Genomic DNA, 24,395 nt, shown 5'->3' with positions numbered 1-24,395 from the left:
GACTCGACGGCACATAACAACAACAACATTATTAGCTTGTTCTTTGGATGGAGGTCTCAGTGTAAGACTGATCATTTTGGCTAAAGATGGCAAGGTAATTGGTATATTCAGTTCATTTTATCAAGACTGAAAGCAAAAACTCATACGGTGAACTCTTGTAGGGCTACTTATCCAGGTGAGGTGGCTCTGCAGATATCTACTGTTTGGTGACTGAGAATATATCTTTTGTGAGAAGACTTAAGGAGAAAATGCAGCATACACAATGCTTTACTCAGTGAGAAGGCCACAGGCAACAAGAAGAACAGGCTTTGAGGACATCAGGGGGTCTGTCAGTTGGGATTGTCCTCTGGTCCAGTCATGTCTTAATCTTATGGCTGTAAAGAATGGTCTAAAGGACCATGTGTCGGAAAGGATGCTTTCTGCTGTTGGTGATAGAAAAGCCAATACACAATAGTTTGAGGTGTCTTTTTCTCACATCCCAAGGATGCTTCTCCAGGCTTGGGTTAATGCAGAAGAATAATGGCATCATTAGGACTCAAGCTCTTTCCATTCTACCTGTTTTTTTGGTGCAAACTTACCAAACAAACACAAAGTAGATACTCAACTTCTGCTATCTTTCATTTATTCAACAGGTATTTACCATGCTAGACAATTATGGTAGCAGTAGTCAAGAAATTATGTTGCACTGGGGAAATCTGTTGTCAAGGATTTGTTTTTTTAAGGTGCTAAAGAGCAAAATCAACACCCTTGGTACCAGCAGCCAGGAAATCAAAAGACAAAGTGCATTGGGAAAGTCTGCTATCAGGGACATCTCCAGATTACTGAAGAGCAATGATGTGAGTCTGGAGACTAAGGTGAGCCTGATTCATGCCATGGTCTTTGCAATTACATGCTATACATCAGAAAGCTGGACAATGACTAGGGATGATAGAGGGAGAATTGATGCCTTGGAGCTGTGGTGTCGGAGAAGAGTACTGAATATACCATGGACTGCTAAGAGAACAAACAAGTTTGTCCCAGAGAAGGTGAGACCAGGCTGCTCCTTAGAGGCAAGGAATCTGAAGCTTTGTCTGATATACTTTGGGCATGTTACAAGTCCTTGGAGAGAGGCATCATATTTGGGAGGGTGGAGGGACACTGTAGGAGAGGAAGACCCTTGATGAGCTGGATTGACTCAGTGACTGGGGTAATGGGGGTAGGTGTGTCAGAGACAATAAAATTGGCTCAGTATAGAGTAGGGTTCAGAGCTGTTGTACATAGGGTTGCAATGAGTTGCAGGTGACTTGACAGCATATAACAACAACAAAAAGCAAAATGGAATTACTATATGAAAATCAATAAAAAGATTTAAAGAAAATGTATACGAACTTTGTAAGTAAACCAGTATAAAAGAAAAATTCTACTTAAAAAATAAATTAAGAAGGAACAAAAAAGGAAGATTAAAGACTAAGGTGTGCCTGAAATAAGTTATATTTTTTTCCCAAAAGTTGGACAATGAATAAGGATGACAAAAGAAAAATGAATGCCTTTAAATTGTGTTTTTGGAAGCATAAAGAATATCCGTGGACTGTCAAAAGAACAAACAAATACATACAGGAGGAAGTACAACTAGGACGTTCCTCAGAAAAGGATGGTGACACTTTGTGTCATATACTTTGAACATGTTGACAGGAGGGGACGATCCTTAGGAAAAGCGATCATTCTGGGAAAAGTGGAAGGTCACAGAAAAAGGAAGGGTATTAATGAGGGGGATTTACAGTGATTCTAACAGCAGGCTCATGCATGTCATAGTGACAGGATGGAGCAGGATAACGCAAGGTCCCAAATTGTTTTTTGGAGAGTTACTCCAAGTAGTAAGTGACTTGAAGGCATCTAGCTACAACAACATGCACTGTTCTTAGGTGCCTGTGATATATCACCGAACAAACCAATAATACTTCTTAGATCTCACTTTCTCACACTGGGAGATAGAGAATTTTCTCTTCAATATATTATTAGTGTTTCCAAATTCTCCCGAATGTAGGTCAGCAGGATCTGTCTTAGAGAACATCTACCATAACAGGGTAAGTGGAATTAGACTGAGAAGACTGGGAAATGGCAAGTACGGCAGATTGTTGTTTGAATAAAGTGGTTCATGGTCAAGGATGGCCTATGTTCGGTTGTGATGCCAACTGAGACGAAAGACATTCAAATCCACCAGCTTCTCTGTGAGACAAAGATGTGCAATCTCCTCCTATGTGGTTTATAGCTTCTGAAAACCCTCTGGAGGATCAGCTCTGAATCTGTTTAAAGTCAATAGCAATTAATGGGCTAGTTTAATATTCAAAGAGCTCTTTAGGAAGTTGAGATTTGCCCTAAGAGTTGAAAGTAGGAGAGTTAATCATACAGGTATCTGAGAGAAGCATTCCAGGTAAAGGAATGAACTGGGCACAGGATCCAGACAGCGGCCTGCTTAGTCCTCTGGCATCCCCTTGGTGAGGAAAATCTTTCTTTGAAGATTGATGTGACGAATTTTGTTTGCAAAATGTTCTGTTGCAGTCCTAACCCCTTGTACCTCTGAATATGACCTTATTTGGGGAAACTGAACTTACCTTTGAAGATATTATCAGTTAAGTCACACTGAAGCAGGGTGAACCACTCAATTTCTTATGAGTGGTGTCTTTTTAAAAGGTGAACACAGACAAAGAGAGAAAGAATGCTATGTGAGGCTCTATCTACAAGTCAATGAGTGCCTTCTAAAACCCAAGTCTACCATGAAACTTAAGATGACAAAGCAGAATCTTCCCCGAGAGCTGAGATAGATAACATAGCCTATAAATGACTTCACTTGAACTTCTCTCCCCCAAAGCTGTGAGACAATACATTTCTTCCTTTAAGTCACCCACTCTGTGTTCTTTTTGTTACAGCAGCTGTTAGAAGCTAAGATAATCTGGAGAACATTATGCTGAGTGAAATATCCCAGTCACAAAAGGATAAATATTACATGATGCTACTGTTGTAGAATGGGACTGTCCTTGGGGTTAGGGAGACACTGAGTAAGATGGGTTCAATAATGTATACTGCACTGAAGCAGAGGAGGGAGAGAACCGTCTAAAAGAGAGATGGAACTGGGTATTTCTGTCATCACAGGAGACTAGAGCGAGGGCTGCATGGTGGAGGGGACCTGGGGGAGGGTTTGTAAAACAATGAAAGAATCTTTTCTTTTACTTTTCCATAATTTTTGGACTCATGTACTTATAACTTGTTAGTCAAATTTGTGTCTTCTAGGTTGCAACACCCCCATGATACATCTTGAAGGATATGTACATGTACAGCCAAGCACAATCAATAAGAGTGCATCTGAATTCCAAAATCAATCTCCATAATAGTCTATGTGTTTCCTACTGCCAAAGGGGCCCTTTAGAGTAGTGAGAGAAGATCTTCACCCTGAAACCCACAGCGTCCCTTTTCAGCAGGAAGTAGCTAAGAGAATACGCCGTCCCCTTTTCCTTATGACTCAGGGTGAAGTCTCTCTCAGGGAGGAGTGATAGGGAATGGCAAAGGATACACTGACAAAGAAGATTAATCAGAACTGGCTTTGACAAGCACTGTGGCATTTGGACAAGAACAAACTGGGAGGAGGGTAGAGAGAATAGTGCAACAATGAATGAGTGGAAGCCCAAAATCTCTGTAAATGTATATGAAAATTAATAAAATATAATTATAGGAAAAAAAAAGAAAGCACACCTAAGAATATCTCTAAAAAAAAAAAAAGAAGCAGATTTCTTTATGGATGTAATTGCTTGAGCCTGCATAACATGCTTGTGTTCAAGGAGATTGGGACCATCAGATCACGGTAAAATAGCTCAGGGACATCCGGATTGATTCCTTGGGGGTGAAGGGTGGAGGGACAACGCAGGAGAGGAAGACCCTCTATGAGATATACTGATTCAGTGACTAAGGTAAAGGGGGTAGGTGTGCCAGAGATAGTGAGATTAGCACAGGATGGGGCAGAGTTTAGGGCTGTTGTACACAGTGTCGCTATGAGTTGCAGGCAACTCGATGGCACATAACGACGACAAAAACAACAACACATGGTCATGTGGAGGATGGCAGGTCCTCCAAACCAGATCTCCACCAGCAGGAGAGACAAGAGTAGGTGCAGGATAGCGGGAGGAGATTTGGGGACACAGAAACAGCAGGGTCTCCACCACACCTTGAGGTCAGACAGTACTCCTTTGAGGCCTAATACTTCCTACTCTGTCAGAGATGGATTCTGGTTATGAGCAAAAGTTATCATGCCAGGTGTAGAAGGGACTCGAAAAGAGGCTGCCATGACCCAACTAGTAACTAATTACCCAGCAGACCAAAGGAGCACCATTCGTGGAGAAAAGGAAGGTTTAACCAATCATGTTCAACAGAATGGCTCCAAGTAACAGGCAATGAGGAAAAGGGGGGCTCTAAAAAGAAAATTCTATGCATGCACAGAAACATACTGCAATACATGATGAACGAGGGGCTTGGTTCAAGAAGCAGTTAGAATTCCCAAGGGCAACACAGCCACAGCCGCCACAGCCCAACTGAGAACTTTATTGCCCCTAAAGTTAAAGCATTTAATGGGAAAGCTATGCCTGACTATTGGGGTTCTAACTTGCTTGTGCAATTCAGAATCTTTTTATGTTTGCTAAGTGCCACATACATTAATCCGCCCACACTTCTGTAGTCGGGGTTGCAAAAAGAAAAGTGCATTAAGAGGTAGTTCAGTAAATATTTATTGATGGAAATGGAGGTGAATATTTAGAAAGACTCAATCAAATTGAGATAATAAAGAAATGTAAGCTATAATTCAGAGAAAAGACATGCCAGAAGTAGGGGGGAAATGAAACTTACGAGCATGTTTGTTCTCCTATCTTTTCTCTCCTGCCAAGACAGGCATCTGTTAGTAGACACCGTTCCATTAACCTGCAAGCTTGTTCAGTCTTAACAAAAGAATATACAGGTGGTGTGTTAATTGAAACTCAAGACAAACATGCTTGCTTCCTCAGAGTACTGGTTTGATAAGGACGGGCAAATCAGCAACTGGCTATCTAAAAGGGGGATAATAGAGCGTGATTTCAGCATGAAGTAGCTGGGTTACACGCTTCCGCGAAAGTAGCTGTTGCTGGGATGATTGTAAGTGAGGGGGGGAAAAAACCCTTATAAAAAACTCCCAATATAAATGAAGGAAATATAAAGTAAATGAAGGACTGTATGGAATACAATGCACATACATGAAACCTAATGCAAGTGAATGATAAAAATATTAGTATTAAAAAGGAATTACTTTAATTCAAATTGTAGAACATCAATTGGGAGAATATGTAATCTTTTCTTTTTAAAAATTTTATTATTTGTGTGTGTACCATCAAACTGGATCTGACTGGCACTGAAGGAGACTGCCCCTCCTTCTCCAGCAAAGCATCTGGTGGATTTGAAGCTTGCACCTCTGGGACTGCAGTGCAGCTTCTTGCCACTAGGGCCACTAGAGCTCCCTTGGGATCATATGTGATCTTTAAAAATGGAATTTTTAAAAAATTTTATTTTATTAATTTTAATGAACATTTACAGAGATTTTGGATTTTCATTCATTCATTGTTGAACTTTTCTCCCTGCCCTCGCTTGCCTGTCCCAGTTTGTTCTTCTCTTTGAAAAGTAAAAGAAAAATTCTTTCATTGGTATACAATCCCCCTGCCCCAAGTACACTCCACTATGCAGCCTTCGTTCTGGACTCTTGTTATAACCATAATACATTGTTGTTAGGTGTCTTCAAGTTGACAGTGACTCATAGCAACCCTATGAACAACAGACCAGAATATACTCGGGCCCACTGGTGCAGTCACCCTGTCAACACAGCTCCTTGAACATCTCCCCTTTTGTTCACCAATCCTGTACCTTACCCAGTATGATGTCTTTTTCCAAGGACTGGTCCGTCCTGGCAACATGGCCAAAGCATGTGAGGCGAAGTGACGCCATCCCTGTCTCTAAGGAGCACCCTGGTTACACTTCCTCCTTGACAGACCTGTCTGTTCTTTGGACAGTCCACGGGATACTCGGTACTCTTCTGCAGCCCCACAACCCAAAGGCATAGATTCTTGTGTCATCCTGATTCAGTGTCCAATTTTCAGCTGACTAGGAAGCAAGCAAAACCACTCTGGCTTTTAAAGGTCAGAATGACTTTTTTCCCACATGTCTAGAAAGAAATTTGATTCCATTTTATTAAACATCTATTTAGTGAGGGCGATATGGTATCAGTAAATTACAGCAAGCAAGAAGAGTGTTTCTCCTCTTAAAAACCAGCAGGGCAGAAAGGCTTAAACTGTCTTTGATAGGAGTAACAAATGCATTAGGAAAAGATACTGCATAATCAAATCCAGAAAAGAAAGAAGAGTTTCATTGAGAAAAAAGGCAATTTTCCTTTTTATAGCATTTAATAGTTCCTGAAGTAGTTTCTCAGACCTTATCTCATTGTTTCACATGGTCCTTTTAAGGCAAGTAGAATTTGGATAAGTAATTCCCTTGTTACAGTGTTTTCAAATACGGATTATTTAGACTGAAGAATGGTCTTTTAGAATTGAAGCAAAAAACCTAAGATTACAAAGCAATGTTTTTGGTCTTGGCTCCGCCATTAACCAGCTGAGTGAGCTCTCACATATCACAGGATGTCTCTGTGAGACCAAAGGATTGGCCTTCTGGACTTTCAGAACTCAAATCCTCTGAACTGATGGACAGAAACAACTTAAAACAGGCAGCTTTCACTCTGCCTTTCTTAAAAAGAAACTTCTTCATCAGTACATGAATCATGCAATGGTAGTAGTATTCAAAATTATTAAAGAGGACCTTGTCAAAGAGGATTGCTGAAGTGTCAAAGCTAAGACTATCTGGTAATTCCAAGGGGACCCTTTTAGAGCAACTGAGCACATTCTTGATTCAGCTGTTTTAAAGTGGCTGTGGCCACCACACTCTTGGCTAATTTATGATGGAGTACCTTGCAACACAGCCTTGGGTCTGGTGCCAGACAAGACTGGTCAACCATAGACTAAGGCCGAAGTCTTCCCCATTTTGATTATACAAAACAGACAGCAAAAATAACTCAGCATGGAATCAGAGCAAGGCAATCACTGCCATTATGAAAAAAAAAAAAAAAGAAGTCCAGACAGCCCCCTGGTTATGAATGAGACTACTCCCAAGTGTGTCTTAAAGTCAAATTCATAGGTGAGAGGGAACAAGTACTTAAGAGTTCTTAATTAGCCTTCAATAGAGGAATAAAAACACGGTGCAAGAGGAAGCCACGGTGCTGTACTGGGCTGTTCTGTGAAAGGTTGGCAACTTGAATCCACTAGCAGTTCTCGAGAAAGAGAAAAGAGAGGTATTCAGATTCTGTAAAGGTTTAAAATGGGGAAGCCCTGTGGCCAGTTTGACTCTGTTCTATAGGTTTGTGCTGAGTTGGAATGGAATCAGCGGTAGTTGATCTGAGGGCAAGAACAGGCCCAAAGTCTTTTGACAGATTCCAGAGACATGTGCAGCAAGTGAAGGTGACTGGGACGAAGAATTTGTTGTGAGGAGGGGTTTGGTCAGTGATTTCAAAGTGAGGGCAAATTTCAAGGGCAAATGAGAGTGTTTTGTAAGTTGAGTGTTCACAACCAGAAAGTTAGTGGATGTGTAATGCTGGTAGGTAATCAACACCTTTGAGTATAGAGGATTGCACCTAATCAGTGATTTTCTTCCAATCTTCTTTGCGTATGAAACCTAGATCAAAGGAAGAATGAGGCACACACAGTGAAGCCCAACTATTTAAGGACCTCTGTCATTGACATGAGATGGAGTAACAAGGACCAAAATCATCCTGTGGCTGAAAACAACTAAAACATGGACAAAATAGTGCCATTGTAAGGCAATGAAGTAAGAAAGGACAGTGATCTCCAAGGATTAGAAGAAACCTCAAAACCGAGCTGAGTGCTAGGATGGTCCTAGCTACTGAGAACTGCCAGGCAAGAAACCAAGATGATTCTAGAAGACTCCTTGAATTGAACAGAGAGAACAAACAGTCTTGGAAGACTGTGGCAGAAGTCCAGAGAGAAGAGAGTGTCACACAGAAGCAATCCTGGAAATCTGGAGAGGTTCTCCTATGTACTGATTAAGCACACTGGTGGCCTAGTGATAAGGAGTTGCACACCAAAGGTACATGGTTCGAGTCCACCAGTTCCTCCATGGGAGAAAGAAGAGCAATCTCTTCCAGTGAAATTTACTGCCTCTGAAATCCGGCTAAGGAGTCAGCTATGTATGGGTTGGTTCCAACTCAATGGTACACAACAACAATAATGAGGGAAATACAGAGCTCTGGTGGCTTAGTCCACAGGTTGTGGCCTGGCTAGCCCATAGGATGCCGCCCTCTAGCGGATGGAATCCACCAGCTGCTTTGAGGGAGAATGAGGGACTGTATCCTGTGTAATCTACCTGTTGGACGGTCAGCTACGAGTTGATTGCCTCAATAGCAATGAGCTGGGGAGGAAAACACTGGAGTCTAGGGCAGAATAATCGAATCAACAGCACCCATTCCAACCAAACACAAGGAAATAGTGGGGTTTAGAGGACATTGGATAAAGCACACAGTAGCCAAACTTAGCCCACTTTGTCAAGATAATTTCGTATCACAGTGACTCTGTAGAACAAACTAGAAGTATCCCATAGGGTTTCTAAGGCTGCATAGAGGCCCAATGCCATATCTTTCTTCTGTACAGAGGCCGGATGGTGAAAATGTCTTCAAGGTGGGAGTCAACCGCTTAACTAGAGTTTTTTCTTGCCTCAATAGTAGTTGTTGTTCTTAGGTGCTGTTGGGTATGACTCATCGCGACCCCATGAACATCAGATCTAAACCCCGTCCTGTCCTATGCTATCCTCACACTTCCTGATACACAAGAGCCCACTGTGGCAGTCATCGTGTCAGTCCACCTGGCTGAGGGTCTTTCTCTCCTTAGCCAACCCTCAATAGTGGGGAAGAATTAGCTTTTGACTGAGTATTGCAACTCTTAAAAGGAAGACACTGCAGTACCAAACCATAGCAAACTGTTCAGAAAGAGATAAACACAGTTATTACATAGTCTGATATATGTCGTTATATCACATATAAAGTGGTCTAGGACCACTTGAAGGTATACTGCAGGAGGTTACAGATAAACATTAGAAACCCTTACCACTACCATAGCAGTTACAGATAATAAACCAACTCTGGATTCAGAATGGACTATAAAAAAGTGGCATTCACTTCCTAAACCACATGCCTCTGGAACCTCTGTGAACTTGGTGAAATGATGACAGTTATGGAAAGGCAGTAGGTCTTTTGTTCATAGAGTCGCTACGAGTTGTGCTCGACTCAACGGCAATCAACAACAATCACAAGGAAGGCAGAAAAGGCACAATTACACAACGAACAGAGGAGATGAAGAGAAACAAATAGCATAATAAGTGACTCAAGTTCAACCACATCAGTGATAGCATTAAAGGCAAACGGTTTGTCTGAATGGCCTAAATCAAAAGGAAGAGATTGTCAAATTGGATTAAAAAACCAAAAACATTCCAACAAATTGCCACCAACAAGAAAAATCATATTAAATATAAAGACACACACACAAAATGTTAGTAAGAAAAAGGTGGGGAAAGTTGAAAGGGTGGAAATCTTGAGTGAGTGTAGGAAAATGAAAAAGAAGCAACAGTACGCTACTGCTCCGCAACCGCTTGAATGGATTTGTGTGTGTCAAGGACACCTCAGCAAAGCTGTAAAATATCCACCACCGTCACATTGACTCCAAATCACAATGCCCTCCCAAGAGTAAAATGTTTGTGGAAGCACAATGTCACATCTCTCTCCCACAGAATGGCTTGGTTTGTGCCACATCTTTCAGCCATGGAAAGCTTCAACCGGTGTGCCACCAGGCCACTGAGAAGTACTTGGGGGGGGGGAAATGCAAAAGAATTTAAGTTTTAAGTTATAAAGATTTTTTAAAAGAGATGAATCCCAGTCAGTATTTCCCACTTTAATAATTTGCTATCGTTTTCTGGTTATGATAGAAAAATCTGTTTTGACAGTATCTTTTAGTTTGTGATTTTTGTGTTTCCCCTTTTGAGCCTTAGCTTTCCTCATTTCCTTTTTCATTTTGAGCCTCTGTACCTTCCACATTTGCTTTCAGTCGCATGGCGCAACCTTTGCTTCCCGCTCCCCGGCACAGCCATCTTTGATCGACAGATTAGAAGGCCTGGGTACGGAGAGACGGCTTTTAATAAACAAACGTTTAGGTTTCATGGACTTTCGTAAGTGGATGTGAAGAGAGCAAACAAGATGCTGAATATGTGAGAGAATGATGGGAAATCTTTAAACGTGGCCTAATTATACATTAACTCTGCAGCCCATTACTTCAAACGATCCCTAGTTATACAATTTACACACTCCAGCTTTACTGCTCTGTTTAGGTTGTTAGTCCCAAGCTTCGGGTCTTTAAAAATAATCATTGCAGATGAATAGAATAGTCATATACTTAACTTACCCTCATACTAATGAGTCTTCCTTACCTCACACCTTCTCTCACACACACTCTTAGGTCCTCACTATTTAATTGGGTTTCTTTTCTATAACACGAAACCCCAATTTGCAATTATTATATGAGGGAAGGGTTTTTTTAAAAGAAAATATTAATATCTGTTTTCCCAAGAAACTATAAACAACATGTGGCAGAAAGTATTTCAAGCCATCATTATAAGTTAAGTTCTGGGCTACTTAAGTTGGTGGTACCGATTCCCCAGTCACCCTGTGGGTGGAAAGTGAGGCAGTCCGATCCCCTTCAGAGTCACAGTCTCGGGAATCCAATGAGTCGGAGTCGAATACAGAACAGCAAGCAGGTTTGGGTATATTTCTAGTACCTAACACGGAGTCTGGCAGAGAGCAGCTACGACAAAAACACAGAGTGAGTGAGTGAGTGAGTGAGTGAACAAAGGAGTATTTCAGCTCATTTCAGGAAGGGGTTTATGCACAACAATAGTCCTACAGCATCTGGACAATGGATGAGTAAGGATGACAGAAGAGTCCTCAATGCCTTTGATTTGTGGTGCTGGAGAAGAGTACTGAATATCCCATGGACTGACAAGAGGATAAATAGATAGGTCTTGGACAAAGTGCAACCAGGGTGCTCCTTGGAGGCAAAGAGGGTGACGCTTCATCTTCCGGACTTTGGGCATATTGATAGGATGGGCCAAGTCCTTGGAGAAGGAGAGGAAGACCTTCAAGAAGATGGATTGACACAGTGACTGTAGCCATGGGATCAAGGGTGTTGTAGATGGGGAGGATGGCACTGGATAGCACAGAGGTTCAATTTGCTGCTCACAGGGTCGCTGGGAGTCATAGATGACTCAATAGCACATAACAACAACAATCCTACAACAAGAAGCTCAGGTGTCATAGACTGCAGGGAACTGTGCTAACTCAAAGGCTGCCCCTCTTTGGCAATAAGAATTCATCAGCAGCTTCACGGGGGAAAATATGAGCAAGATCCTCTTGTGAGATTTACAGTCTCGGAAATCTTATAGAGGATCAGCTATTATGAGTCATTTTCAATTGAGTGGCAATGAGACAGAGACAGGGGAGGCGAGGGGAGGGGGATCAGAGGGACAAGAGAGAGGGAGGGAGAGGGAGAGAGGGAGACAGAGAGAGAGGGAGAAAGAGAGAGAAAGAACCCTACAGGAGAGGTGGTAGGTTGGTTTTGTTTTATTTTGTTTTTTGTTTTCCAAATCTGTGGCAAAATCAGGCTCTGGATTCAGTAGATTATTCCTGAGACTGTTTCGTATGATCATCATACTTTACATTTCCTAAACCTTTCATCTAGGTTGTTCTTGACAAGAGAAAAGTTACCCTTGTTTGTTTGTAGGCTAAACTGTCTATGAAGAGGAAATGCCATGTCCATCCTACTTTATATTAGAGTCATTTAGACCAGACTGTCTACGTTCAAAGCCTGCCTCTCAACTTACCCATTCTATCATGGCAGGCAAGTAATCTAATCTCCAAACTCTTCATTTGTCTCATCTCTACAATGAGCACAAAGTAGTATCTACCTCATAGGTGTGTCGGAGACAATGAAATTGGGTCAGTATAGAGCAGGGTTTAGAGCTATTGTACATACGGTTGCTAGGAGTTGCAAGCGACTCAACGGCACATCACAACAATCACCTCATAGTACAAACATATAGAACAGTGAACACGGTGTGGTAAGTACTAGATAAATGTTTGTTATTACTTTCAGTCTGTAAAGCCTGAAATTCACCACACTCTGTTCTTTCCAACTGCACCGGCCAAGTAAAGTGTGACCATGCAAAAGATGGCACGTTTAATGCAATAATTTTCTACTTTATTACATTTCCCCACCTTTGCAAAAGAATAAATGCACTCAATTAAGGGAGAACTTTAATCACCCAGCTAGTTATATTAAGGGCATTCAGGAATTTACAAAAATAAAGAAAACATTTACAGAAACATTGCTGCCACATCAATTATGGCTCCCAGTGACCCTACAGGCCAGAGCAGAACTTCCCCACTGTGTTTCCAAGATTGTAAATCACCAAAGAGGCAGAGTCCATCGTTCTCCTACAGAGTGACTAATGGGTTTGAACTGCTGACCTTTTGGTTAGCAGTCAAGTGCTTTAGCCACTGGGCCACCAAGGTCTGTACAAAGACCTATTAAGATCGATAAAGTCATACTAATTTGGAATTCTCTTTGTGGTAGTCAACCCTTAAAAGGCAGCATTTCTGAATTCAATAAGCTCGTTTTCTGCCCACGCCACATACAGCTTTTCATATGGTCTGAATGGCAGCTCTTTCTAGAAGAATGTGCAGTGAAGGAGGGAAGGGGGAGGTTGGGGTGAAAATGTGAGAACAGCAGGTCTTTGACTGCTGTGCATGACGTAGCCTGGGAACTGGGGGCAGCTACTGGAATAGAGGTTCACACGCAGCAGGGCAGTGGGAAAAGGAAGGATGAAAACAATCTGTGCAAATACTCGCAGAAGGAGAGGTGGGGCCGGGTCAAATTGCAGCTAGCCAGAATGTTGAGACCGAGTTAGAAGGATACTCAGAGCAGTCAAATTCAAAGACATTACTGTGGAGTCAGAACTGACCCACAGTTGGAACCGTCTCACTGCTGCCCCCTGTCGGGAGACTGTGAATCGCAGGGGTGGAGATTGGCTGCCTTTGTCCCTTTGAATCACAGATAGATCCGAACTGCCAGAGAGGCGCCACCTTTGGATTAGTAACATAACTCCTTATCGACTACACCCACCAGAGCTCCCTTAAACAGAGCAGAGCTGAATGCCACAGGAGGGCATATTGCACTTGCAAAAGAAGAGAGAAAGGCAGGAAACGATGGGTACTGGGACAGTTTTAAGCCATAAGCACATTTCCGCAATGGAATTAGAGTTATCAGGGCATGAAAAGAAACCCATAAATAAATAAACAAGCTGTTTAAACACATTTAATAGGAACATATTACATTTTTAAGAGAATAATAAAAGACTTACTCATACGGATGACTACAGTGGCTAAATTAGGAACTGGCAAAACGAATTTCTCATGAAAATGAACAAATTCTAAAACCAAGACTATAAACTTGATTAAAGAAAAGCTTGGAAGAACTCTAGAAGTCCTAATCCACAACATAACCAGTCTTCCAAGCATCCTGAAAAATCTACAACCAGGAGAGGATAAAATAGATGAATAGGACCTTCTAAGAATCAAATCCCTATGCACATCCAAAAACTTCTCCAACAGGGTAAAGAGGGAAGCCACAGACTGGGAAAAAAGTATTTGATAATGACATGTCAGATAAAGGACTTCTATCTAGGAATTATGGAATATTCAAGCACCGCAACCAGATAAAGGTAAACAATCCAACTGAAAAATGGGCACAGGATATGAACAAACACTTCACCAAAGACGACATTCAGATGGCCAACAAGCACATGAAGAAATGTTCAAAATCCCTAGCTCTGAGAAAATGAACAAATTCAGAGTTAAATAGTACATCAAGACCAAGCAATCAAGTAACCTAATTCACACAGCATCATGAGTTCCACCCATTTTACAGATTATAAAAAATGAGTATGTCTTTCATCTTCTTTAATTCATCTTCCTTCCTTCCTTCCTTCCTTTCCTCCCTCCCTCCCCATTTTGTGCTGATTTTTTTGGTCTGGCATATCATCTCCAGATCAAGGGTCAACAGCAACGAGAAACCAATGATGCTGCAGAAGATATTTGAGGCCCTTCACTACAGCGTAAGATGGAGAAACCAAGATCAAATTTACCCTCTGAACAGCAAGAGTCAAAACATGAACAAAATATACTCAGTGCCCATTGTAAGGCAATGAACAGGACAGGGTAGTGCAAACAAGAACGGACCAGGCAAGATTCCTGGAGTGCGTGCTAGGGTTGTCCTGGCTAACTCCCTGGAGGGACATTGCAGCCCACAGAACAAGGAAGAAGAGCACAAGAGGATCCTAGCTGACTCCCTGAATTAAGGAGATGAACTGAAAGTCTGGGAAGACAGAGTTCGTAACACTGAAATTCACGGGACGGAAGGCCAGAACAAAGAATCCTGGAGAACTCTAGAGGCCTTTTCTCAAATATTCTCCAGAGCACCCATCACTTTAGGCAGGGTCTGGGGGCCTAGTGGTAAAGAGTCGCGCTGCCAACCCAAAGGCACATGGTTCAAATCCACCAGGGCTCAGTAGGAGAAAGGTGAGCAACCTCTTCCTATGTGATTGATTTACTGCCTCTGAAAACCTGCTTCGAGGGTCAGCTATGGGTCAGATGTATTTGATGGTACCCACAACCATCTAATTGAATCCATGTTCAACTACACAGTTCTCTTTATCGCTGCCCTCCCCCCCCCCCCCCCCCCCCCCCGTTATCCCCGGTGATCCTTTGAATCTTCATGTATTGCATTACTCCCCCACGACCCGGCTCGCGCCCCCCCCCCCCCCCCCCCCGGCATTTTTCTAGAACAGAGAAGGGCCTTGACAATGAGATCATTCTTCTTTTGGGGTGAAGAGAATCTATCTGGAACAAGGGGTCATGCTCCTTTCAAAGTCACCTTGGTAATCTCATTCCTTTTGAGTAAAGCACGGTTAGCTGCAAAACCAGTGAAAACCACAGTGCCTGAGCGAAATGTCCTGAAGCTTGATAGTGTCCTTTTACCTCAGCATGTAACCATCCCCGGCGTTCAGATTTACAACCTCCTTCTTCGTGGTTTTAACGGGCCTAGCTGGCATCCTTCTATTTTTACAGAGATGAGGTTAAGCATAAATGATTGTTCTCTCCTTACTGAAACGATGTATTCTTAGAACTTAATTGTCCTTTTTTCACGGGTCATTCTCTTCCTAATATCAACAAATCCTTCTGTGACCTAACCTCCTCTAAAACAAACACATTCTTCTTCCTTCTTTGTTCTTTTTCATTTCCTTTACCTTCAGCGTCTGAAAAACTCCTGCCAGTGGACAAGGTCTCTTAGTTGCTAGAACTCAAATCTTTTTGTAGGTATTACCTCTAATTTAGCATGAGTTAGAGGCACTTTTCCTTACATGTTACTGTATTAGTTTTAGGTAGTGGCTCCCAATCTTTTAAAGGTGAGCACACTACCTTAACATAGTAAGAACTATATTTACTAATAAAGAAAAGAAAAAATAGAAATATATATTTTCTAGAGAAACATATTACTAAATATATTTACTAATACTATTCTTAGGGAGCACTGGTGGCCTAGTGGTAAAATGCTGCGCTGCAATCCTGAAAGCAAGCAGTTCTAATCCACCAGCCGCTCCATGGGTGAAGGATGGACAATCTCCTCCCGTGCAATTAACTGCTTCTGAAAACCCACCGGAGGGTCAGCTATGGGTGGGTTCCAACTTGATGGTACACAATAATACTATTACAAGTAATTTTATTAACATTTATCAGCACACTTTATTATTAACATTGGCAGGTCCTCACGTAAAAGAAGTTAAAAAGCCCTCAAACTCATTGCTGTCAAATCAGATGTGACTTAGAGCTGACCTTCCAGTGGGTTTGCCAGGCAGTCATTTGCATGGGAGGAAAAGGGGCATCTGTTTCCTGTGCATTTCAACCACCAGAGAGGTGTGATCTTTGGGTTAGAAACACAACTCTCTATAGGTGAGGCCAGAGAAGGACCTAGCATTTGCTGATAGAAAAAGAAATCAACCAACAAATCCACCCAGGGTCATTAAGCGGATTCCATTGTGACTCAAGGACAGAGTCAAACTGTTCCCACAGGGTTTCCAAGATTGTAAATCTTCATGATAAGAGATCACCTCAGTGTTCTCCTGCAGAGTAGCTGGGGAGTTTGAACCACCAGTCCCTGGGTTAGCAGCTGAATTCTTTAACCACCAGGCCACCAGGGCTTTTTTGGAAACAAAATAGCCCAACTGTTTTTGTTAGTTGTCAGATGCCCAACTAGCTGATAAAAAAAAAATCCTCGAGGGTTTATTAACATGGCTGCATTTGATCGCTTATGAAAAAGAGGGACACACATATAAGACAATTAGGTATTCTGGCTACAGACAAAGCTGGAAGTAAGACAAGAAAAACATTCAGGGGAGCTCTGGTGGCCTAGTGGCAAGAAAGCTGCACTGCAAACCCAGAGGCACACGGTTCGAATCCACCAGATGTTCTGCCGGGGAAGGAGGAGCAATTTCCTCCTGTACCAGTCAGATCCGATTTGACGGTACACACACACACACACACACAAATAATAAAATAAAATAAAAACATTCATAGACCTCTTTAAAAAAACAAAAACAAAAACAACTGTGATAGGGTTTGGAAATCAAGGGGTTGGTTTTTCTCCTTTGTGGAATGTGTATGTTTGTATGTGTGTATGTGTGTAACTACAGTCAACAGTATTTCCTGAATATCTGAGAAATATAGAATTGCAGGCATCACCCAATGCCTCCTGAATCTAGACAGAATATTTTAACAAGCCCTACCACTGATTCTTGTCCATTTCAAGTTTTGACCAATTTCAAAAGAATGGCAGATTGGAAGACAATGATTAAGAAAGGGTACTGTAAAGAAGAATCATTAAGTAAGCAGAGAGATCTCAGAGTCAGAACAAATTAACTGGGGTGAGTGTTTCTTCATGAAATGAGCTTCTGATACGGCTTTACAGTTTCATGGATTCCCTTAAATATGCTTTCTTCCTTGCTAACACAAATAACACAGTGAATGACCACACTCTAGACCAGGGCTTTCTAAGAGAAACCTCATGAAGGCTATACGTGCCTGCACGAAATCTTCCAGCAGATGCATTTTTTAAAAAAGTACTTCTCCTGTACATTTGTAAAAAGTACAAATCCTGTCAGCTGTTCTCCTTGAAGAGGCAGGCTTGCTTATTTTCAAGAAAATATCTGCCAAAGTCTCAAGTTTGAATAACCATAAGCATGGGTAAAGTGAATTTATAAGAATGTGTTTTATCTAGCCAACTACCTAATACCTTGTCAACAAGTAATCAATGTTAAAATATTAATGACACATTTGTCAGTCTTTTTAAGAGTGTGAAGTCTAGTGGGAGTTTCATACTTATAGCACATTTCATTTGGACGGACTTCATTTTAAGCGCTCAAGAGCCATATGTAGGTAACCTATTAGACAGCATCTTTCTAGACCATATGATTTACAATATAGGAGACATCAGTCTATACAGCCGCACCATCTGTGAGATGGACCAACACAGCGGCCACAACATTTAGTTTAATCAAAGCAATGTGGATCTAAGGATGGTTTCCATCTGTTGTACTTCTGGTTGCTCTGAGGGGGAGCTGACCCAGTTGCACCTAACAGCAGCAGCAAACTGTATTTCTGGACGTTTACTGAAAGCATCTCCCTCTTCACCTTCCTCTTTTGCAGAAAAAAAAATAATTAAGTCACTGAGTCTCCATGTTTCCATAGTACCATAGCATTTTGTTACTACAGAAGTTTCTGTGTAGTGTTATACCCAGTCAGTCCCTGAACCCCTCAAGGTGTCTTATAGAATTTTTTTTCAAAAATCTTTTAAATATAGCTGTCCATGGAAATGTTCAATGGAGAACAATAGTTTTCAAAGTATTGTTCCTGGATTAGCGGTAACATCAGTCACTTGGGAACTTGATAGAAAGGCAGACCTAAGCCCTAACCTTTAACACTGATTTTTTTTTTAAAATTTCTTTTCTTTTTTCTTTAACACTGGTTCTTAAGAGAGTAGAACTCAGTGGTCTGTGTTTTAAGCGGACTTCCAGGAGACCCGGATGCTAACAAAGGTTTGGGAATCCCAGATACTAGAAAACATGTATCCTTAAACTTATGGCTTCAAACTTAACAATTCTCCTGTGTTCCGCTTTGGGTCTTATCAGAGTACAAGTCAATAGGGACATGTCATGAAGGCATCAGGAGAACCAACCATTAGTAAAAGGGAAGGAAAGGAAGTTAAACTACCTTCATTCATTCTCAATTAGAAACATTGCAATCATTTATTTAAATGTTGGAATTATTGTAGATATAATTATGTAAGTATTATAATTATTGTATATCTCAATTAGAACTATTACATATTTGTAATATCAGATGGTGCAGTTTGCCCAAATTACTTGCCTAGGTGGTGGTGGTTGTTTGCCGTAGAGCTGATCACGACTCATAGCGACCCTATGAACAAAAGACCTGAAGCCTTTCTGTAACTATTGTCATTTCTCAAAGTTCATAGAGTTTCCAGAGGCATGTGGTTTAGGAAGTGGATGCCACTCCTGCTTCCAAACTTTCTTATGAAGGACTTCATAATGTGAGGTTATCCACAGAAGAGGGTTAAAAAAGGAAGAGTATGAGAAAAATGTTTAAATGCGTCAACACATTTAGGGCTCGATGTGGTCAATGATGACAATAGACATATACACAGATACATGATGTTATTTTTGATTGCCGTCGAGTTGAGCAAGACTCATAGAGACCCTATGAAGAAAAGGTCTGAAGAAACCCCTCTATAGCCATCAATAATTATCAAAGTTCATAGAATTTCTGGAGGCAGGTTGTTTAGGTAGTGGATGCCACACCTCCTTCCAAACCTATGTCATTGTTCCCGTTTTGAAATGGAAAAACAACCAAAAAAATATCCCAAAGCCACGTAAACACTTTGATTTACCAACATAACCCAATATATTCTCGCAAATCTTATTAATATGAGTTGTTGTTGTTGCTGTGTACTGTTGAGTAGGAGCTGACCCTCCAGTGGGTTTTCAGAAGCAATTAATCATATGGGAAGCAAGTACCCATCTTTGTCCTGCTGGATTCGAACCGTGCACCTTTAAGATTGCAGCACAGCTTCTTACCACCAGAGCTCCCTTATTAATGTGAGAATACAGGACAAATTCCCAGTGAGAAATGACCGAGGATTTTGTAAACTAGAGTTCTGAAAAGTCACTGCTTTTAAAAACTGACTGTCATACACTCAACTCATTGAGTTAGAATGGACTCATAGCTGACCCTCCAGTGCGTCTTCAGAGGTGGCAAATTGCATGGGAATAGATGGCCCGTCTTTCTTTCTCAGAGTCTCTGGTGAGTTTGAACCATCAGAGGTGTGTCACCTCTGCGTTAGCAGTGCAACTCCGTGTGGACTACATCACCACGGTTCCCTGACTGTTACGCTGCTGTGTTTACTTTTGGTTTGTGCTGCAATCCTGAAGGCACACGGTTGGAATCCACCAGCTGCTCCACGGGAGAGAACAATGGGCAATCTCCTCCTGTGCCAATTACTGCCTCTGCAAACCCGCTGGAGGCTCAGCAAAGGGACACAACCACCACCCAGAAATGTGAACACGGGGAGAGAGGAAAGGCCACTAAGGAAGAAATGAAGGAAAACCCATCTTGTTGTTCCTTAAAATAAAACAGCAATAAAAACAGTTTGCTCTGTATGTCCTTGAACCAGGTAATACAATGATAGTATCGCCTTGGTACACAGTGGGTGCTCAATAGAGGCTTTGGAATAAATACTTTTAGGAAGCCTTAAAACACAAATGAAGAATTTTCTACCTGGAAATGCTTTCATAGGTTCCCCGTCCCCCCCCAAGTGATTATACTTCATCTATTCCTACAGACGCTAGAGTGTATGCTTTATATCAAAATGTCTTCGCAGCTTCTGCTCTTTGCAGGTTTACTCATCGACAGAGTAAAGGCTAGAATCTTCCTTACAGAGTGTTTGTAACAGGTGAATAAAGAGCATGCCTCCAACATTCAATATGCGTGTGTCTCTTCAAACTTTGAGTTATCAGCAGCTTAACTTCCTTGCCATTTGGTTTTCATAATCATTTCTACTTGGTCAGTTCTGCTTTTAGGGATAATTTCTTAAAAACACTTTAGTTGATTTTAATACAGCTGCTGCACTGCTTTTACTCAAAAGGCAGTGAGGAAGCTAATGTGTTATACTTTTCTGTTAGAAACTACAGGTATGATTTCAAGGGATCCAATGAACTGGGGTCATAAATCCCTTGGTTTGTAAAAGGAAGAGATCAAAGTTATATCTCTGAGAATGATTAAAAGGGGTAACAGTGTGAAAAAGAATTTTCTATCGGTGTTTGCTCTGAAAACTTTAAATTTATTAATTTCAGCACATAGCTTTTGCATAAGGGTTGGGGTGAAGGAAAAGGAAATTGAAGTTTCAAAGACCTGAATCAGACCTTGACTCTCAAAATGACAAGCTGTGTGAATGAGTCACATTAAGGTCTCTAAGGTTCAGTTTCCTTTCTTTGTAAAAGAAATAACAGTAACACAATAAATATTTTGTGAGGATTAAACGAGATCATGTATATGAAACTGTCTGCAAGGAACAATAGTTTTCGACACCATGAACATATTACATTGTCAAATGTTCAAATAAAAATATCTAGCCTAATGTATCCACTCTTAAGGCTAAATTGGGAATTTAGTCTCACAGAGAGTTTCAGATGGGCAAACCAATGACTATTATTATTGTGATTTGAGTGAAAATGGGCAGAGAAAATAGGTTCTCCAGTCAACCATCGGACATGTTTTATGATATTAATTACAATGTCCAAAATGCAGTCCCATTCTTTCCACTCCTTCCCTGTGATGCTCCTTTCCATTAATCTTTCTACTCTGTCTTGACTTTCAAACCAATGTCTATTACAATTCTATTGGGGGGAGGGAGATTTAAAATCAAGTCTATATGTACTCTTTCTATGTGTAGGTAAATTGTGACTAGTCTTACTTGACTGTCAATGTTCATATTTGACATGGTTTACCCATCTTTACTGCAATATTAACTGCAGGGGGTGGGGAAACAGGTTAGCAGTCTTTCAGAGCAAAAATGAATGCATTGTGTAATTAAACTCAAGATAGTTTGGCGCTAAATAGACACAGCCTGGTAGTACACAACTTTGTTACTCCAATTGCATTGCTTTGACCAAATTAAATCTTTTTACCTGTTTAAACGTGCTGCCCATTACTCCATTTCTCTTAGTCTGTCTTAGAGAAAAGATGAACTTGATCTTTACTGTGGTTTTAGCTACTCAGGTAGCATTGCATGTGGTAAAATTCTTTTTATAGAAATATGATGTCAATGGCAGTGGGCCTTCACAGAAGCTAGCTAATGCTTTAGTCTCTAAACCATTCTTCGAAATGCTAACATTTCTCAGACAGGGTGTATGAGTTGCTATTCCAGTAATAGGGACAAAGTTGTTTGCTGTGAACGTCATTATTTCTCTTTGTTTCTTTCCTGAACAGCACTCCCATTGATAACATAGCAGAGTGGTTAGCATTCAGGTCAGAAAAAGGAAGAGACTCAACTTGACTCAGTCATATGCAAAACCAAACTGTAGACGGAATCTCTTTCTGCCAAAAGTGCTCACAAGTGACTCTTTAAGGTCATGTTAGAAGATGGAAGCATGAAATGTGCTATATTAAAAGCCTATGCCCACAAACTTATTAAGCTGAAGCTTGAATATTTAATATGAGGTGGCTGCAGATATGTGGCTTTGGAGTCGAAGGGTTTAAGAGCTAGAGTTACAGAAGGAGAAACAATTTCAATGGACCACATTTGCATTATGAATAAAGGAAGCCACTTCACTGATTCAAAAGAAACTTTGTCATATGCGAATGTCACCAAGATACGCAGCTACGGGATCCTCAAAGGATGTGTCTTTAGCTTTTAATCTGCAACAATCCTCTCATTTTACAAATGAAGGAATTGTATCTGAGAGGTTAAATGGCTTTTTCAAAATAATATGGGCAAATGATAACATAATTTTGATCTTTAAAAAACACCCAACACCACAACAAGCTAACAAACAACAAAAACACTGTTAATGAGTTGATTCCCACTCACAGTGACCCTGGTTCAGTTTTGAGGCTGTAAGCTTTTGTGGGAGGAGTCTGCATTTTTGTCTCTCAAGGAGCAGTTAGTGGATTTGAACTGTTGACCTTCTGGTTAGCAGCGCAACATGTAATACACTATATTATCAAGAGCCCCTTAATATATTTAATCTTGAGCTTCCTAATATCCACTTCAGTTCTTTGTGCCAAATCACATGATCTCCTTGCATGCACTGGATTTGTAATGTCTGGTTATAACTGAGTTCTTATTAATTTTAATGAATGGATGAAAAACAAGCTATTAATGCACCTCATACTTTATATATAAACAAATAGTGCAACTAGAACAAATCACTTGATAGTCTTTTTTGCGTGTGTACCTTTCCTATCAGCCCTAAATTTTTGGCTTTATTTGTAAATTCATATACCATAGTCACAAACTTTCATTCTGAAGACAAACACTACAGTGCATTTCACTTTCCAAAGAAAATTTAAAGAGATACTTCAAGAGTGCTAAAATGGAACAAATGTGGCTCCGGGTTTTACTTGAGCATGTATTACTTTTCTTATTTATGCCTAAAGAAAGGAACACACACTAAGGATGACATGGGTAAGATTCTAATAGCGCTCCAGCACTATGCTACAAACAGATCTAGAAAAACATATAATTGCTTAACTAAATTGCCTTGCTTTGGTCTTACCACTTATAACAATCTATCATACAAAGATTCCCAAGCTATCCATCACAAGAAGAATTAAATTATATGAGCTCTCAAGAGGTCTCGAATTTGGAACTTGCTTTTATTAAAGATCTAGCGATTCTTTACCAGGACTTTCAATCATGCCCCCGAATGGACTGCCAATAGGAAAAATAATCTGGTTTCTTTTTCTTTTTTTATTTTCTCATTAAAACATTGAAAGGAAAGACTTTGAAACTTAGTTTTTCTCTGTACCCTCAGGAGCATACTATCTGCAAAAGATGAAAGTGGAAAAGGAGAGAAGACGACTCGCTAGCCCAAACAAAAAGCTCAAGTGGAGTTCTGAGCGTCTGCTATTGTCATCGTGGGCTTTGAGGCAAGAAAGCACATTATAATCTCTTAAAAAACACCACAATGAGAAGAGAGAGGCGGCTCCACTCAGAAATATACAACCCTCTGGTGCTTCTGGTGTTACACTGAAAGGGTTCTGTATTTGCACTGGAGCGTAATGCCATGTCTTGCACATAGACACGCTCCTTCCCCAATATAACCATTTCACTGGTTCTTACTGTGTGCCAAGGCACTGGAGAAGAACTCCATATAGCTGATCTCACTTTTTTTTTTTTATAGTCATGTTGAGATAAAAAAGGCTAAGTGACCTTATGGTCACTCAAGTTAGTCAATCTGCCTTCAAAACCCATGTCCTGCAACAGCAACGAGAATAATAGTTGTTTTTAGGTGCTGTCGAGTTGTAGACAACTCATAGCGATGCTATGAACTAAAGACCTGAACACTTGTATAACTCTCATCGTTTCTCCACTTTCATAGAATTTCTGGAGGCAAGCTATTTCAGAAGTGGATGTCACTCCTGCTTCCAAGTTTGTTTTAATCCTGGAGCTCCATCACTGTCCACCACGGATAACCATTATCGCATCTGACATAGAACAACAGTAACAACAACACAACTCAATGACAACCAAGAGCTGGAATTTAGAAAATGTTTGCTACATTGCGGGTACTGTTCTAAATGCTTTTAGAAGCATTTTGACTTATGTACCCTAACAATAAACCGATGTTGCAGACTTTTATTACTACCCATCTCCATCCCCCTGCCTCCTGATGAATAACTGAGTTAAAATAATTAGCTACACTGCGTCTAAGGAACTCTGGTGGCCCAGTGGTAAGAAGCTGTGCAATAACCTCAAAGGCACATGGTTCGACTTCAGCAGCTGCTCTGAGGGAGCAGAATGGGCCATCTGCTCCTGTGTGATTATTATGTGCCT

The 24,395-nt window shown here is 40.9% G+C and overlaps 1 protein-coding gene across 3 annotated transcripts in view; it reads right to left on the bottom strand.

The window, feature by feature from the left end:
- Positions 1-24,395, bottom strand: part of DMD (dystrophin) — a 1,058,866-nt gene that overhangs the window by 407,969 nt on the left and 626,502 nt on the right. The window lies entirely within an intron of this gene.

This window comes from Elephantulus edwardii, unplaced genomic scaffold, assembly GCF_000299155.1.
Source record: "Elephantulus edwardii isolate Elephantulus edwardi_28Jun2011 unplaced genomic scaffold, EleEdw1.0 scaffold00016, whole genome shotgun sequence".
Classification (NCBI taxonomy): domain Eukaryota; kingdom Metazoa; phylum Chordata; class Mammalia; order Macroscelidea; family Macroscelididae; genus Elephantulus; species Elephantulus edwardii.
This window is presented reverse-complemented; position numbering and strand designations above follow the sequence as displayed.